The 16,963-nt window shown below is 45.5% G+C and overlaps 1 long non-coding RNA gene and 1 pseudogene across 3 annotated transcripts; one reads left to right on the forward strand and one right to left on the reverse strand.

Moving 5' to 3' along the window:
* The first annotated feature begins 633 nt into the window (after positions 1-633).
* LOC117068712 lies at positions 634-2,244 on the forward strand (annotated as a pseudogene).
* A 4,835-nt stretch (positions 2,245-7,079) lies between these two features.
* On the reverse strand, positions 7,080-15,687 carry LOC117069594. 3 transcript variants are annotated; one of them, XR_004431611.1, is made up of 6 exons: positions 15,231-15,687; positions 11,865-11,910; positions 10,621-10,674; positions 9,447-9,500; positions 7,649-7,824; positions 7,080-7,495 (listed from the first exon to the last, which is right to left on the reverse strand). It is a non-coding gene; the product is annotated as an uncharacterized LOC117069594 (long non-coding RNA). The 3 variants fall into 3 exon arrangements; XR_004431601.1 differs by having other exon boundaries at positions 7,649-7,821; positions 15,231-15,686; XR_004431617.1 differs by lacking the exon at positions 11,865-11,910 and having other exon boundaries at positions 7,649-7,821; positions 15,231-15,684.
* Positions 15,688-16,963: the final 1,276 nt, after the last annotated feature.

Consider the following 16,963-nt stretch of genomic DNA (forward strand, 5'->3'; position numbering starts at 1 on the left):
TGGGCAAGCATCTGTTCTGCCCCTTGCTGCAGAGAATTTGGCTCCTCAAGTGCCCCAGGGCCATCTCCAGAGCACGCCTGCTGGGAACATGCAGGCTTCCCAGGAGCTACGTGACCTCACGGCAGCCAGAAGGTGCAACCTGGGGCACAGGGAGCCCAAGAACCCAAACTGTCAAGTCTCATGCAAGAGACAAAGCCCGATATTTCCCCCTACTCACAGGAGTGAGAGAACTCGAGGAAGCCCAACTTAGAAAGACAGACATGAAAGGCTTGAAGAATTGAAGACTCCTCAACTTGCCCAGGTCAGAAAAACAGAAGACACTCATGAGGATTGTCCAGCCATTGCCAACAAAGAAATAGACTCCTTCAATAAAACATCAATTGTTTTCTCAAAGAGAGAAAGGAAGCCAGCACCACTCACAGCTGAGTCCAAGAGTCTCTGGATCTGATGCAGCTTCGGGACGAATCGTCAGGGACAAGTCAGGCCAAGGGCAGACCCAGGCCCTGGCAGTCCTCCACGTCCACAGGCGAAAGCAGCAAGGAGTTACAGAAGGTGAAGTTCCAGCTGGAGAGGGCCCTGTGACCACATCTGGGGCAAATTCTGGGGCAGACCCCGCAAAATCTATCCAGGGGCATGGAAAGCTTCCCAGGGAAGGTTCTGGGGGCGACCTCGGAGGAGTCGGAAAGGGACTTGAGGAAGCCCTTGAGGAGTGACTGTGACTCGGGAAGTGATTTACTAAGACGCACAAAGAGGAATCATATAGAAAACGTCCTGAAAGCCCACGTGGGCAGGAAGTTGGGCCAGATGAACGAGGGCTTGATCCCTGTGAGTGTGTGTCGATCCTGGCTTGCTGTCAACCTGGCTTTTCCCGTGTCCAACACCCACGTGAAAACCAGCAATCTAGCACCCTTGAAAAGTGGGAAAGCCTATGTGAACATAGCCCAGGTGCTTCCCTTCCTCGAGCCGTGTACTCAGCAGGTGCTGGGAGCCCATATTGGGAGGTTATGGGCCAAACACAGGTAGGGTCTACCCCTCAGGGTCCTAAAACCTATTCAGTGCTTTAAAACAGAAAAGGTTTCGTCCTTGTCCCTTACATAGCTTGCCGGTCCCTCCTCAGCCACCTGTGAATCTGGGGCTGGCTCAAAAGTTGAGGTGGCCACGTTCCATAGAGAGTTACCAATGGGAAGTCTGAGAAAGCAGGTGCTGACCAAAGCATCTGATGTGCCAGAGAGTCTTCTGGCCTCTTCCCCTGCATGTAAGCAGTTCCAGAGGGCCCCGCCAGGGATCCCATCTTGGAATGATCATGAGGAGGTTATTAGTGAATGTGAGCCTGGAATGGCCATGAAGTCAGAGACCCAGCCTCAAGTTTGCACCCATGTTGTGCTCCTTCCAGATGGGCAAGCATCTGTTCTGCCCCTGGCTGCAGAGAATTTGGCTCCTTAAGTGCCCCAGGGCCATCTCCAGAGCACGCCTGCTGGGAACATGCAGGCTTCCCAGGAGCTACGTGACCTCACGGCAGCCAGAAGGTGCAACCTGGGGCACAGGGAGCCCAAGAACCCAAACTGTCAAGTCTCATGCAAGAGACAAAGCCCGATATTTCCCCCTACTCACAGGAGTGAGAGAACTCGAGGAAGCCCAACTTAGAAAGACAGACAAGAAAGGCTTGAAGAATTGAAGACTCCTCAACTTGCCCAGGTCAGAAAAACAGAAGACACTCATCAGGATTGTCCAGCCATTGCCATCAAAGAAATAGACTCCTTCAATAAAACATCAAGCAATTGTTTTCTCAAAGAGAGAAAGGAAGCCAGCACCCGTCACAGCTGAGAACCAAAACACAGGAAAAAACAGGTCCTGTGTGTACAGCAGCAGTGCTGAAGCTCAGGGGCTCATGACAGCAGTCAGACAGATGCTGGAGGAGAAAATGTCACTGTGCCATGCACGCCAGGCCTCGAAGGTAAATCAGCACAAACAGGAGTTTCAAGCTCCAGTCTGTGGGTTTCCCTGCAACCACAGGCTTTTTCTACTCAGAAGAGAGCAGAATGCTGAGCTATGAGCTATGCCGCCAGCAGTCAACGAGCCACTCTCAAGAGCCAGAGTTGTCCCAACAGAGAGAGGAAGCAAATCAGATCAACAGCCCCTGAAAAGTGTCCGGTGCAACAATGAGCAATGGGGCCTGCGACATCCCCAGCTCTTGCTCCCCAAGAAAGCTGTATCCCCAGTCAGTCCCCCTCAGCACTGGCCGAAGACTCCTGGTGCCTCCAGCTACCGTGATCACCACTGTCCCAGGCACTGTCTTCTTCGGGGAGGTATCTAATTTGGTCTAATTTTTTAGCCTTCCTTAGAGAAAAACAAATCCCCAAGAAAAAATTCACTCTATGTAGAGAAAAAAATATTTTCTCTCATGTTAGTACATATTCCACAACATATATGGTTTTTTATTCACGACAGGGTGATGGCTTTGATTTGTGCCGTGCTTGGTGTGGGCTTGCTTTCTAGAAGCAACAGGACATGGACGGGTGCTGACAGTGATGCTGCAAGCCCACCTTCTTCCTGAGTTCCTTCACTGAACCTTACGTTTCCGTAACACCGTCTTTACACAAACAACAAAAGCTTCTAAAAACAAGATGAGAAAAGCCTATGAAGAGCCCACTCTGAAATACGGTTCAACCCATCTTTCCACTACTTACTGTCTACCTCCAAGTTTAGGCAGCTCTAGGGAGAAGGTCTGCAGAGATGTCACGGGGCTCAACATCGCCATGCAGGCTCCAGGAAGTGCATGTAAGGATCTGGTCAGCAGGGACCTCGTCAGCAGGGGCTACTGAGCACTGCTGGGAGATGTCAGGTGCAATGCACATTATCAAGGGTCCTGTGGACAGCTGGGATGCCCAGTGGTGCCCATAGGCCCAGTCGAAAGTGGACAAAGCCGGTGTTTGGATGGACCTGGGAGATCCTGCTCAGAGATTTTGACAGGACCCTGCTCTCCAGGCCTGACAGACTGGAGGGACCTGTTAAGTCCTCCATCCCTAGACCAGCCTCCCACACAGCCGAGTGCTGATTGCCAAGACATTAAGGAAAAGGCCTTGAAGACATTTCATACATCCACTTCCCAGTACTAATTTTCTCTATGATCATAGAGAAAACAGGTTTAATGGCTCATAATTCTTCAGGCTGTAAGGAGACATAGTGGCTTCTGAATCTGGGAGGACGCAGGAAGCCTCCCAATCACACCAGAAGGCAAGGGGCACAGAGATGCTTCATATGGCAGGAGTAGGGGCAAGACTGAGAGAGGAAAGAGGTGCCACACCCTATTATACAACCAGATCTCATCAGAACTCCATATCACAAGGTCAGCATCAAGAAGATGGTGCATAACCACTGGTGAAGGATCCGCCCCTCCATCCCCACCTCCACCTCCACCTCCCACTGTTTCCAGGCAGAAGCCTGCTGCACAGGCAGAGCCAGATTCATAGACCCAACAACAGCTTGCACCCTCAGCGTGGAAAAGCTGCAGGCACTCAACACTAGCCCAGTCCATGAGAGCAGCCGCGGGGGCTAAAACTTGCAAAGCCATAGGTGCACTGCCCTAGTAGAGGCTGTCCATGAGGCTGTGCCTCTGCGGTAGGTGACTCCCTACTCCCACTACACCCCACCCTTCCACCACCCTGAAGCCAGCCTACTCCTCCTCACCCTACCCACCCCTTTTTCCTTCCACCTGACCCGCCTCCCATCCATGATTAAATCACTCTCACCAGGCCCTCTTCCTTCTGTCATTCTCCAATCCCTCCAAACCCTCTCAGTCTTTGTTTGTTAGCCACTTGGAACCTGCTTCTACTTTTTCAGGTATCTCTAGAGTGGGGTTGGCTACGTAGTAATAACACAAAACCTGATTTAAGGGGGGAAAATTCAAGGAGACTTCAGAAACTTGCATATACAGAAGCCCTGTGCAAATTAGCCAAGACAAATGGAAAAAGGCCTTCAAGACATTTCATAGCTCCTCTCTGCAGTTCTAATTTTCTGTATTATCGTAAATAAAAGAGGTTTAACTGACTCGGGATTCTGCAGGCTGTGAAGGAAGCATAGTGTCTTTTGATTCAAGGAGGAGTCAGGAAGCCTCCTAATTATACCAGAAGGCCAAGGGACAATGAGCTGTCTCCCATGGCAGGAGTAGGAGCAAGACAGAGTGAGGAAAGAGGTTCCACAGCCTGTTAAAAACAACCAGATAACATGAGAACTCACTATCAGGACAGCATCAAGGGGATGGTCCTGCATCGTTCGTGAAGGATCTACCCGCACCATTTTGACTAAATCTTTTTCCACCTAGGCCCCACCTCTAACATTAGGGAGTATAATTCCACATGAGTTTTGAGAGGGACATAGAGACAAACCATATTATTCTGTCCCTGACCCTACGAACTTCATGTCCTTCTCACATTGCAAAATACAATCATGCCTTGCCAGCATGAGTCTTAACTCATTTCAGCATTAACTCAAAGTTACAAAGTCCAAAGTCTCATCTAAGTTAAGGCTCCAGTCTCTTTTTTCCTATGAGCCTCTGATATAAAAAGCAAGTTCACTGCTTCTAAGGTACAATGATAGTACAGGCATTGTGTAAGCTTTCCATATCCAAAAGGAAGACATTTCCTAGAAAGCTTCTTATTTCTATCTGAGGCCTCCTCAGCCTAGCCTTCACTGTCCATGTTTCTATCAGGATTTTTGTCACAACCATTTAACCAAGTCTCTAAGATGGTCCAAACATTTTCTCATCTGTCTTCTTTTGAGCCCTCCAAACTCCTACAATGTCTGTCCATTACCTAGTTCCAAAGCTGCTTCCACATTTTCAGGTATCTTTATAGCAATGCTCCAGTCCTCATTTGCCATTTTCTGTATGATTCATTTTGAAAAAGAGGTTTAATTGGCTTATGGTTCTGCAGGGTGGACAGGAAGCACACTGGCTTCTGCTTCTGGGAGGCCTCAGAAATCTTTCAATCTTCATGCAAGGCGAAGAAAGAGAATTGTCTCACATGGCAAGAGCAAAACATGCAGAGTAGGGAGGTGACATAGAGTTTTCAATGACCAGGTCTCATGAGAAGTCACTCATGATTGTGAGGACAGTAGCGAGAGGATGCTGCTAAACCATTCATGAGAAATTTGCCTTCAGGATTCAATCACCTTAGACCAGGATCTACCTTCAACATTAGGAAATATAATTCAACATGAGATTTGGTAGGGACACATATTTGAATTGCATCATCAGTCTTTGAGTATAAAGACATCCACAGCAGGCTTTATACAGCCAGCTTCTTTGAGACTCTTCACACGGTTTGAAGTCTACAGCATATACACTAAAATATTCATACTTTAAAAAGCAATAAAGTAAGTGGTATCTTTCTTCCAAAAGTTACACTGCTGGTGTAGGCATTCATAGCCTGATTTAGTTCATGTTTGCTACTCTTTCTATTCTATCACCTTATTAACTGTTTCCTACACAATTCTATATTCAGCTGAGTTTCAACTGAGAACAAAAGCATCCTTGTCCTACCACCAATAGCTGGCACTAGCTCTTTTTTAGTGTTATTATTCTGCTGTAGAAAGTATCCTTGAACTGGAAACAGTCCACAAAGGAGTATCTAGTCATTTAACACTATCAATTCCTGGGTGACTTTTTGAAAAAACAGTATCTCTTGTTGCAAGAAATGCTGCATCTGTGAGTCCATGTTTCTCACTCAAATTGGATGAAAATGGTGAATTTCAGCCAGTGTCCCAAGAAATCCTATTCCTGTGATTCTGATGTCATCAGCCTCTGCACCTCTGTCTTCCCTTCTGCCCCACATTGCCTGCTTTTCGTGACATTGGTAAAAGCTTCCTTGTGTATGTGGATGATGTCTAGGATGTTGGCCTGGTGTCCCTGAGACAGCCCCAACAGGTCCATGACTGGGTCCAGGTCCTGCCTGGGTTGATTGGCAAACAGCTCACTGACGGTGTTGAAGGCATCTCTGGTGAAATGATGGCCTGTTCCAGCTCCAAGACCTGGCTGAGGCTGAAGAACTGGCTGCCTTCTGATGCTCTTTCTTAAAGCCTGTCACCGTCATCTGCTTGCATGTCAACTCACTGGCTGTGAAGTTGAGCTGAGTGTCCTGCTGTCCATCTTTTTGGTGAATCACTTGAAGCTGTCAATCTTGCTCTCCCACTCCTAAAGGTTGAGGGTCATCCTGGGGGTGGGCTCAGGGTCAGGCAGAAGCTGGAATTCACCATCTCATCCTTCTCAGCCTTCCTCTTGCCCTGTCTCCAGGCTGTCTCTTCAGCACTGGTGGGGCACATCAGGAAGTGATGGAAGATGTGGCACTGTGCCCGCAGCCAGAAGCTGGCTGTGTGGTTCATCCACCAGATTGGGCCCTTTCTGTACTTCAGCATAGAGTCGTCCCCAAGATGGCCTGTGGTCTGCCTCTTGGCACCCAAGAAGCCCACAGTGCTGTAGGAGCCCTGAAGCATGGACTGGGGCCCCAAGGGCAGCGCACACCCTGCTCCTGAGCCTGCTGCTCATTTTCTCTGTGTGGCTCCATTTGTAGCACAGTTGTTGCACTGAGACCTGGGCATGCCAGGCAAGGCCAAGCTGGCTCAAAGAGCAACCAGCCACCTCTGCAAGGGTGTGCCAGGAGCAGGTGGACCAACCACCAACCTCACTCACTGCCGGTCAGGGTAAATCAGTAATTCTGCCCTGGAGGTAGGGCCCCAGTGCCATCTGCTTTTCCTCAGGCCTCCGCTCCATCAGCCATCAGGGGACAGCTACTCAGTCTGTGGAAATCTGGCCACCCCTGCTTCCTTGAGTGGGTGAGGTTGGTGGCTCGTCTACCTGCTCCAGGCACACCCTTGCAGAGGTGGCTGGTTGCTCTTTGAGTCAGCTTGGCCTTGCCTGGCATGCACAGGCCCTGGGTATTAACAAGCTGCGCTAAGTGAGCTTGTCCTATCTTGTGCCAAATTCTAAGTCTGGCCAGGGCCACAGAAGGCTGAGTCCCCTGGGTGGTAATCCTGGCTGCTGCTGGGGGCCCACAGTGCCTCTCTGCTCCCAAGGCCCAGGATGAGGCCTGACTGGGTCAAGACCCTTTAGATATGGATCTTGTTCCCCAGGAGGGGGCCTCTGTCCCACAGGTTGGGTGAGAAGATGTATGGCATGCTGCTGGCTGCTAGGGTTGTTGGGAGACCACGTTTACCCTTCTCTCCAGGGACATCAAAGTTTCCAGCTTCCCCTTTGAGAATGACGTCCCAAGGGCCAGGTGCCATCTGGGGCTGCAGGGCAGCTGTCCGCATGCTGCCCTGGCTTCTTCCATGTTTGCTCATCACTACCCACCAAGGGGGGTCAGATGCAGGCACCATGCAGGGCGGTTGTCTCTGAACCTGCGTCTTGGTATCATGGAGTCAGACTGGACCTGGTCACAGGGCCCTGATGGGGTTGTCCTGGTGGCCCTGGGGTGTCCAGAGCAGATGCAGAATGGAATTGCTGTGAGGATGAACGAGATGACTCTCAGCACAGAACAGGCACCTGGTGAATGCTCAGGGATTACCTTCAGTAGCTGCCCAGAGGCCAAAACCACCCACCTGATAGCGACTGTCCCTATGCCAGGAGGAAGAGAAGAGAGCAGGTTCCACTCACCTGAGTCTGATTAGTCAGCTGTGTTGAGATGTGCCTCTCACCTAGAAAACAGTCCTTCACGCAGAGCCACTCACAGACTCTGCTGTGTGTCTCTTACTGCTCCACAACACAGAGGCGATGGGGACTCAGCAACAGCGACATCGTGGGATGATACAATCCACCACAACGGGAGCCTGCTTGGGTCAAGAGGGCCCAGAGTCAGTGTCCTCTATCCCCTGAACTGACATGTGTGCATGCATTGTGTTTGTGCATGCGTGTGCGTGTGTGTACATATGGGTGGGTGTGTGTCTTGCTTCTTTGGCCAGGCCTAGCTGCTCTACTCACAGGTGCACCCACGTCCTCATCACTGTCACCACCAGGGTCCAGGGCCAGGATTAGAGCCTCCACAAGTGCTCCCCAATCTCTACCCTCCCCACTGAGGGTTGTCCTGGGGATGCAGACAGAGGAAGGGCACCGGGCAGAGCAGAGAGGGCTGGCACCCTCTCTAGGTGGAACCCAGGTCGTGTGTAAAGTTGTAGTTCTGCCAAGCAGTGCTGAATTCAACACATCTTCTCACATTCTCTTTCCAGCAACCCTCCAGGGTGCCCTAACTCAGCTTCCCTACAGATGGAGGCAAGAAGGCTCCACAGACAAACCCCCTGCCTGAGGTCACACAGCGGCCAACTGGCCAGGTTCCTACTGACCAGGTGCCCCCAGCCAGGTCCCCACTGATGAGGCCCCTAATGACCACTCCTCCATTGACCAGGTCCCACTGGCCAAGTCCCCACTGACCACGTCTCCCTAACCAGGCCCCCATTAATAGGCCTCATGGACCAGACCCCACTGACCAATTTCCCACTGATCTGGTCCCCATTGACTGGGTTCCCACTGACAAGACCACAATTTACCAGGTTGCCGCTCACCCCAACCCCACTGAACAGTTCTCCATGGATCAGTGCCCAGCTGACCAAGCCCTCTCTGACCAGGCCCTCACTAACCAGGCTGCAAGCCACTAAAGCCCCACACTGACCAGGCCCCTAATATACTGAGTAGACCCCACCAACCAGTTTTTTATAGTTTATGTTTCAACCCATCAGGCCCCACTAATAAGGCCACCACTGACCAGGTCCCCACTGACTAGGCTTCCAATGACTAGGTCACCAGGTCCCCACTGGTGAGGCCTTCACTGAGGAGGTCACTGCTAACCAGGTCCCTGCTGATCAGGTCCCAACTGACCAGGTCCTGATGACCAGGTCATCTCTTACCATGGTCCACTGCTGAGGCCCCTGAGCAGTGGTGCTCAAAGTCTCATTACAATGCCCCCATCAGCCCACAGACTCTCCCTCCCTGCATGTGTGCCCAGAGGTCAGGCCTTGGGGGTTTTCTTGGGCCCCAAGGCCTCTCCTCCAAGACACAGGGAGGGACAGTCACCCTCAGGCTCCAGGTACCCAGCTTCACACTCGCTCCCCCCACAAGGCCCTCTGGGCCCATCTCAAAGGACACAGTGAGGTGGCCTGGCACTGCCTGGACATGCCATGTAGCCTATTCCTGACTGTCAGAGTGGGAAGAAGGAAGGGACATTTGGCAGACAAGACACCCTGTTCTTCTGGGTCTCCCAGGCCCTTCCTGGAGAGCCCCGATCTAGAGACACAGCACAGAGGTTGCAGAGAGACTAATCCAGAACCCTTGAGGCTGAGCCAGAGACCACACGAGGATTGTCCCCAGACAGCGAGAAGGCCCTTTGCTAGTTTCTTGGTATCTCAGTGGATGCAGCAGTGGTTCTTCTGTTGGGGACTAGTGTGTGCTGGGGAGGGCTCACCTGTTTCCTCGGTGGCTCCAACTCTGCTTCTAAGAAAAATCACTCATTCCAGCCCTGGGGCAGAGAAAATACAAGATTAGCTTAGAACATTTTATGCCAGAAAGTAAAAAAGTGCTGACAGAGTAACAGGGACAAATCAAAAAGACATAAAATCAGCTTGAAATGTCTACCACTGGCCTAATCTTGGGGAACTGGAGCACAAGAATCATGAGCTTTCCCTTCTCCTTTATTTATAGTTTTTGTTTGTTGTTTTTGAGATAGAGTCTCGCTCTGTTGCCCAGGCTGGAGTGCAGTGGCACAATCTCGGCTCACTGCAAGCTCCACCTCCCGGGTTCACGCCATTCTCCTGCCTCAGCCTCCCATGTAGCTGGGACTATAGGCGTCCGCCACCATTCCTGACTAATTCTTGTATTTTTAGTAGAGGTGGGGTTTCACTTTGTTAGCCAGGATGGTCTTGATCTCCTGACCTCGTGATCTGCCTGGCTTGGCCTCCCAAAGTGCTGGGATCACGGTAGTGAGCCACTGCACCCGGTCTTATTTATTGGTGTTATTTCTCCATGTAGAACAAAGAAGAGAACAAGAAAATCATCCGGCAACCATCATAGTAATACTTGTTCAAACACAAGTCACCCACGAAATGCTAAATCTAATGGGTTTTGAGGAGTAACCAGATATTTACAGAGCCTCAAAGTATTTCCACACAAAAAATGGTTGAACTACACATTGAAAATCATAACATTAGTATGGACAAACCTGGTAGGTACTCCTTAAGTCTCCTACTATATAGAGTAATAAAAACCATAAGATACAAATAAGCCTTTGATGACCTTTACTAAAGTGTCAATGATGACTTGGTTGTTTGGCTGTTTAAACAACTGACATTTGGGCAATTTGAGTATGCCAAACTCAAAGGATTATTTGCAAGATCCACTTAAAACTTAAGAAGGCTAAAAAATGTCATTTAAAATAGCATATAAATTTTCATCATACATATGACACAGAAATATTCTAGTACGTGAAAAATTTAGTAAAGATTGTGATGTTATATATTTTATGAGAAACAATTAAAATTTCATGTAAATAGCCCAGTAATAAAGTTTTATTATCTTTTAAATCATACAACTTTTCCTTAAGATTTTCTGGTTAAATATTCTCTTCATCAGATGTGGCTTACCAGTGGATTCTAGAGAAGAAAGTAGATGGGAGCAAGTGCCCAACACAGCAAAAGCTGGAAAGAAAAAGAAAGAATTATGTTCTTTACCTAAAACATTTCAGTTAACTAAGTGTGACTTTAAAATGTACAGAGTCGAGAACATTATCAGAGTTAAAAAGAATGAGAAATATGTATGTACAATTACAATCCAAAATTACTATTAAATAATCTACACATAGCATAAATTCTAACTGTGGTTAAATATCACAGCTTTTTCATTCTTCATTCATGTACTCAACAGCCACGTTCTAAGGTACTGAAACTAGCACTGGAATTACAAGATGAAGATGGCATGGTCCACCTCTCAACAGTCATATGCTATAACCTAAAAAACAGACAGGCAATGTCCATATAGAGTCACAGATACCATGACAGGTATACAGCAGGGCACTACTGGAACACACAGAAAGGACATCTATCCCACTTTTGTGTCAATATCATGGGCTTTCTGGTGGAGGAGATACATAGGTTGATGCCTGAAGGACAAGGAAAAGCTTGCCAGATAGAGGGAAAAGGCAAAGGCAAAGAGCCTGATGTGAGAAAGAGCCCTGCAGAGTCCTACTCCGTCCACTTTGCTACAGCATAGTGCTGTAGCAAAGGGCAGGTGCTACAGCAAAGGGCAGAGTGCAGTAAGTGGTGAGAGACAAGGCTGAGTAACTTGACAAGAATTACATTGACATGGGTGTTTTTATTTCATGGTGAAAATTTTGGAACTTTTCTTGAGAACAGATGTAAGTCAATGACACAGTAAACGACAGGAGATTTAAAATATCATCTGTCAAGCGACTGCTTATGAACGGTTATTGCTCAGTTAAGTATTTCTAAATGAGTCTGAGGTCTGTTGGCCTTCAGTCTCTACCAAAACCCTGAGAACCTGACGATGCCTTTGTTTTCTGAGAATCATTTCAGTGTGCTGGCTGACAGTTCCATGAGGATGGCAAAAGTGAAGAAATTGTAGAGTCAGTGAAAAAGAGATGGATACACTTCTTGGGAATTTTTTAAGCTATGGAACATGATGAATTAATGGTGCATAAGTATACGCTTCACTGTGAAAGTTTTAGTTTTCACATCTTTCATTAGATGTGTAAGAAAAAGATACTGAACATAGTATCTACTAACCCAACAATGAAAAGGAATGCCATTTGCTATTTACACTTTATTACTAAAATAAACCTAAATTTAATTAATAAATTTTGGCAACATACTTTTCTTTGTTTCTCTAATTATTTGTTCTACACAGTCCGGCTCCACCTAAAATAAGTAAAAAAAAAAAAAATGTTTAAATTAAACAAGAGACATTATCATGAGAATAATAAATCACTTACAAAATGTGGCCTTGAGTATTTTTAGTGACTAGACATAACATGAAGTTTGCTTAAATAGAAAAATAATCACATAAGTAAAATTTCTACTTATTTTAAGTTTAGATAATAGGGGATGTATCTGTGTAATGCTGTTTAGAGTAATCTGACAAAAATAGATAATATTGGTCTGTTGGATATACATAATTTTAGAAAGGTGGTGTTTTATTAGTACAAAGGTTAAACAATGGCAGGGCATGACAGCCCATGCCTGTAATCCCAGCACTTTGGGAGACAAAGGTGGGCAGATCACAAGGTCAAGAGATCGAGACCATCCTGGCCAACATGGTGAAACCCTATCTCTATTAAAAATACAAAAATTAGGTGGGCATGGTGGTGTGTGCCTATAGTCCCAGCTACTTGGGAGGCTGAGGCAGGAAAATCGTTTGAACCCAGGAGGCGGAGGTTGCAGTGAGCCGAGATCGTGCCACTGCACTCCAGCCTAGTGACAGAGCGAGACTCCATCCCAAAAAAGAAAGAAAAAAAAAGTTAAACAATTAAAGTCATATTTTGCAATGAATGCATTGCTTTGAAATTCCTAACAAAACTCTGTCCTTTATAAAAGTTCAATCCAATTTTTTACTTCAATAAATTTTTTCTTAAAAAAAATTTATATTCTTATAGAAAAAAATTTTTATAGTAAATTTTTCTTGCTTTGTTTTTTTTTTCTAGTTTGTATTCTAAATTAAAGTGGTACCTGTGTAAGTTTCTTCCAAAGGTATATTGAGGGATGCTGAGGTTTGGAGTACAATGGAACCCATCACACAGGTAGTGAGCATAGGACCCAAGAAGTAGTTTTTCAACCCTGGCCCACTCTGTCCCTCCCCGTTCTTATTTCCCAGTGTCTACTGTCCCCATGTTCATGCCAATGTGCACCTAATGTGTAGCTCCCACATATGAGTGAAAACAAGATATTTGGTTTCTGTTTCTGCCTTAGTTTCCTCAGGATAGTGGATTCCAGCTGTATCCATGTTGCTGCAAAGGACATGACTTTGTTCTTTTCATGACTGCATAGTATTCCATGGTGTATATGGAATTTTCCAATCCACCTTGGATTTTCAATCACCCAATCTTTGGGTGCACCTGGATTGACTCCATGTCTTTCTATTGTGAACAGTGCTACAATGAACATACAGGTGCATGCATCTTTTTGTTACAATGATTTATTTTCCTTCAGGTAAACCCCTGGTATAGTAATGGGGTTGCTGCGTGTGGGATTACATGTGCCTGCCACCACGCCTGGCTAATTTTTGTAGTTTTAGTACAGACACGGTTTCATCATGTTGGCCAGGCTGGTCTCAAACTCCTGGCTTCAGGTGATCCGTCTGCCTCGGCCTCCCAAAATGCTGGGATTACAGGCGTGAGCCACCGCACCTGGCCAAGCACAAATCTTTTAACAGAAGAATGGAAATGAATCTTTCAGTGTTTTATTTATTTAATTCATAAAATGCACTTATTTTGGATTCTATTAAATAATAAATATCTATGTGTGGTTAAGTGTTTGGTTGCCAGTCATTCACTTGTGATTATGGGTGGGAAGAGTTAAGATGGTGCAAAGAAACTTTAAAAGTGGTATGGGCTGGGCATGGTGGCTCACCCTGTAATCCCAGCACTTTGGGAGGCTGAGGTGGGTGGATCACAAGGTCAGGAGTTCGAGATCAGCCTGGCCAATATGGTGAAATCCCATCTCTACTAAAAATACAAAAATTAGCTAGGTGTGGTGGTGGGCACCTGTAGTCCCAGCTACTCGGGAGGCTGAGGCAGGAGAGTCACTTGAACCCGGGAGGCAGAGGTTGCAATGAGCTGAGATCATGCCACTGCACTCTAGCCTAGGCAACAGAGCAAGATTCCGTCTCAAAAAAAAAAAAAAAAAAAGTGATGTGAACCACAGACAAACTACAATCAAGTAGAGTAAGACAAAGCATCTCAAAGTATTGAAAGAGATCAAATGAAGAGACTAAGAGGCAGAAATGAAGTCCACAGGCAAACAGCCCGGGCGGCGCCCTGACAGCCCGGGCGGCGCCCTGAGCCTAGTTAAAGATCGACCCCGGACCTAACCGATTAAGGTTATCTATAGACTCCAGACATTGTAAGGACAAACGTTGTGAAAGTCTCTGTCCTGCTCTAATTACCAGTGTCTGCCACATATCTTAGTCCTGGGCCCAGTACAAACAATCCTCTATTTTGTCCCAACTTCCTGAGCCCCATATGCCTGCCCAACACAAACACATTAAGAAAAACAACACCTGGGGAAACTCCAATAAGGTTACAACCGTTTGTAAAAGAGCAGGAACCGATAAGAAGGCTGCTAAAAGCATAACTTCACATTAACATGTAAACCAATTGTAATGCTGTCGCCTAGAGAAATGCCTTGTTCCTCTGTAACCTGACAAGTCCTGTTTACCTCGAGCTATAAATAGCAAGCGCACCCATTGTTTGGGGCCCTCTTGTATGTTGTGGAACGGAGGGAGCAAGTTCGAACTTGCATTAAAGATCCTTGCCGCTTGGCTTTGACTCTGGACTCTGGTGGTCTTCTTCGGGGAACAAACGGTCTGGGCATAACAGTATACCGTCAGTTATTAGGCAATAACATGCAATTTCTGAAACCTAACTTAAATGCAGCTTTTAAAGAAATTTTATTTTATTTTTATTTATTTATTTATTTTTTTTTTTTTTGAGACGGAGTCTCGCTCTGTCTCCCGGGCTGGAGTGCAGTGGCCGGATCTCAGCTCACTGCAAGCTCCGCCTCCTGGGTTTACGCCATTCTCCTGCCTCAGCCTCCGAGTAGCTGGGACTACAGGCGCCTGCCACCTCGCCCGGCTAGTTTTTTCTATTTTTTAGTAGAGACGGGGTTTCACCGTGTTAGCCAGGATGGTCTGGATCTCCTGACCTCGTGATCCGCCCGTCTCGGCCTCCCAAAGTGCTGGGATTACAGGCTTGAGCCACCGCGCCCGGCCTTAAAGAAATTTTAAATGTGTCAGTTTAGTCACATTTATTGAATAAACTTAGCAAATGGGTATCTCTTGAAAATGAGAGCTCCAGTGAATTAAAAAATGTAAAGTTCCCATTTCCTTTCTGTGTTAACACAGCTAATTATAATCTTTACTTAACATGCATAAGTCAGCAGAACAACTCAGTATTTCACCAAATTATAAACAAGAATTATATTAAAGAAATGAAACCCAAAAGAGAAACAGTCATATAACTAACCTCAGTTAAGGAGTTCTCGCAGTTATTTGAAGTCTGTGGGTTTGAAGTAGGAATTCTTACGGGCGTTTTGGAAGTATCTTTTCTGTTGAGTCCTATACTATTAAGATTTTCAATACAAGGTAACTCTGGGTCTGGCCTTGTAGGAAGAGTGCTGAGAAAATATTTCATCCGCTCTTTCTCCATAAGGAGCTTGGTGCTGATCACTGCTATTTTCTTATTCAATCTGTAAAGACAGCAAAGACAAATGCTTAGTATTTCATTTTTCCTTGAATGATTCTTAACGACTTGCATTTTTAAAAAAGTTGCCCTAAGAGTAAACCAAATTACCCATTAAACAGTGTTTCCACAAGAAGATGTGTGAGAGCCTACCTCTTGTAAGCAATTTTAATTTTAAAATCATTCTAAATAAGTATATGTGCTTCTAAAGTGATTTCTACTGAACAAGAAGTTCAAAGTCGACAGGGAAGAGAAATGGCTATCAGTGATGTACAGCTCAACAGGTAACCTAGCTGCCTTCTAAAATAGCTCTACTTGTAAGGTTCTACAGATTCCTTTAGAAATACTTGTATTTGAAGGGTAACTATATGGGAAAATGAATATGTTAATTTGCTTGACTATAAGAACGACTTCACTATAAATAATTATATCAAAACATCATGTTGTACTCCTTAAATAATGTAGATTAAGAAAACTAAAATGAACAAAAATAATCTAGAAATACTTGTGTTTAGTAAACCAGTTTCAGGTTTCACCCTTGTACATTTCACCCATGATCTAAGAACAATTAAGTATTTGGCACTGAGGAATAACTCAGAGCAACAACTCCTGGGGGAGAACCAGATTGGTTGGTTGGTGATCAAAGAGAACTAAAGCATCTCTGAAGGCAATTAGCCCCCAGCACTGTGACCAAGGCACTGGAGGTGGGGCTTGTTCTTTCTGACAGAAACTATCCTTGAAGAACATTTTAAAGGTAAGATTATTTACTAACATTATTTTCCAAAATTACATTATCAGATTAGCAGTCACTTCCTACTGATCTTCTGAAGCCATCTCACTAAAAATTATACTTTCAAAACAAATTAATGAGCTTAATTCATTTTCTGTTAGTGTGTTTTGACTTACCTCGTTAAATTTTTTGACATGGAATTGTTAGCTTTCAATGCTACTGCAAAGCCTTCCTTATATTCTTCTAATTCGGTTGTAACTTCTTCATAAGCAGTTTTCATGTTGGAGAATTTACATTCCACATCTGTAAGTGTGAGTTCCTTCTTATTTAGTGAAGCCGTATTATCCTTGTTTAACTGCTCTAATTGTTTTTCATATTTTGCTTGTTCCTAAAACAAATGAAAAGAATACATTTTTAAAACAATTATAACCTAATTACCATATGTTTGCTGCCTTTTATTTTGAGTCAGTGATTCAAAGAGCAATTTTGAATATGTTAAAAAGAGGCTGAAGTTTAAAATATTTATCAGCAATATCAACAAAACTAATAACTGAATTCAGAATTGTCTGATTTGTAAAAATTTGAAATCATAATTATGTTAGTATTAATGTAATGTGGTCCTATAAAAATAGAATCCATTTATAATTTTAAAAAGTAAACAATGAACAACGTAGCTTAAGACCAATCCAAAAGTATCACATAATTTCTAAATCACAGTTTTATCTTATGCCAGCTGGTCTTAATCATCAAATGACTCTATAGTGAGAATCATTACTCTGAAATACTG

The sequence above is a fragment of the Trachypithecus francoisi genome, unplaced genomic scaffold (assembly GCF_009764315.1).
Source record: "Trachypithecus francoisi isolate TF-2019V2 unplaced genomic scaffold, Tfra_2.0 Contig00156, whole genome shotgun sequence".
Classification (NCBI taxonomy): domain Eukaryota; kingdom Metazoa; phylum Chordata; class Mammalia; order Primates; family Cercopithecidae; genus Trachypithecus; species Trachypithecus francoisi.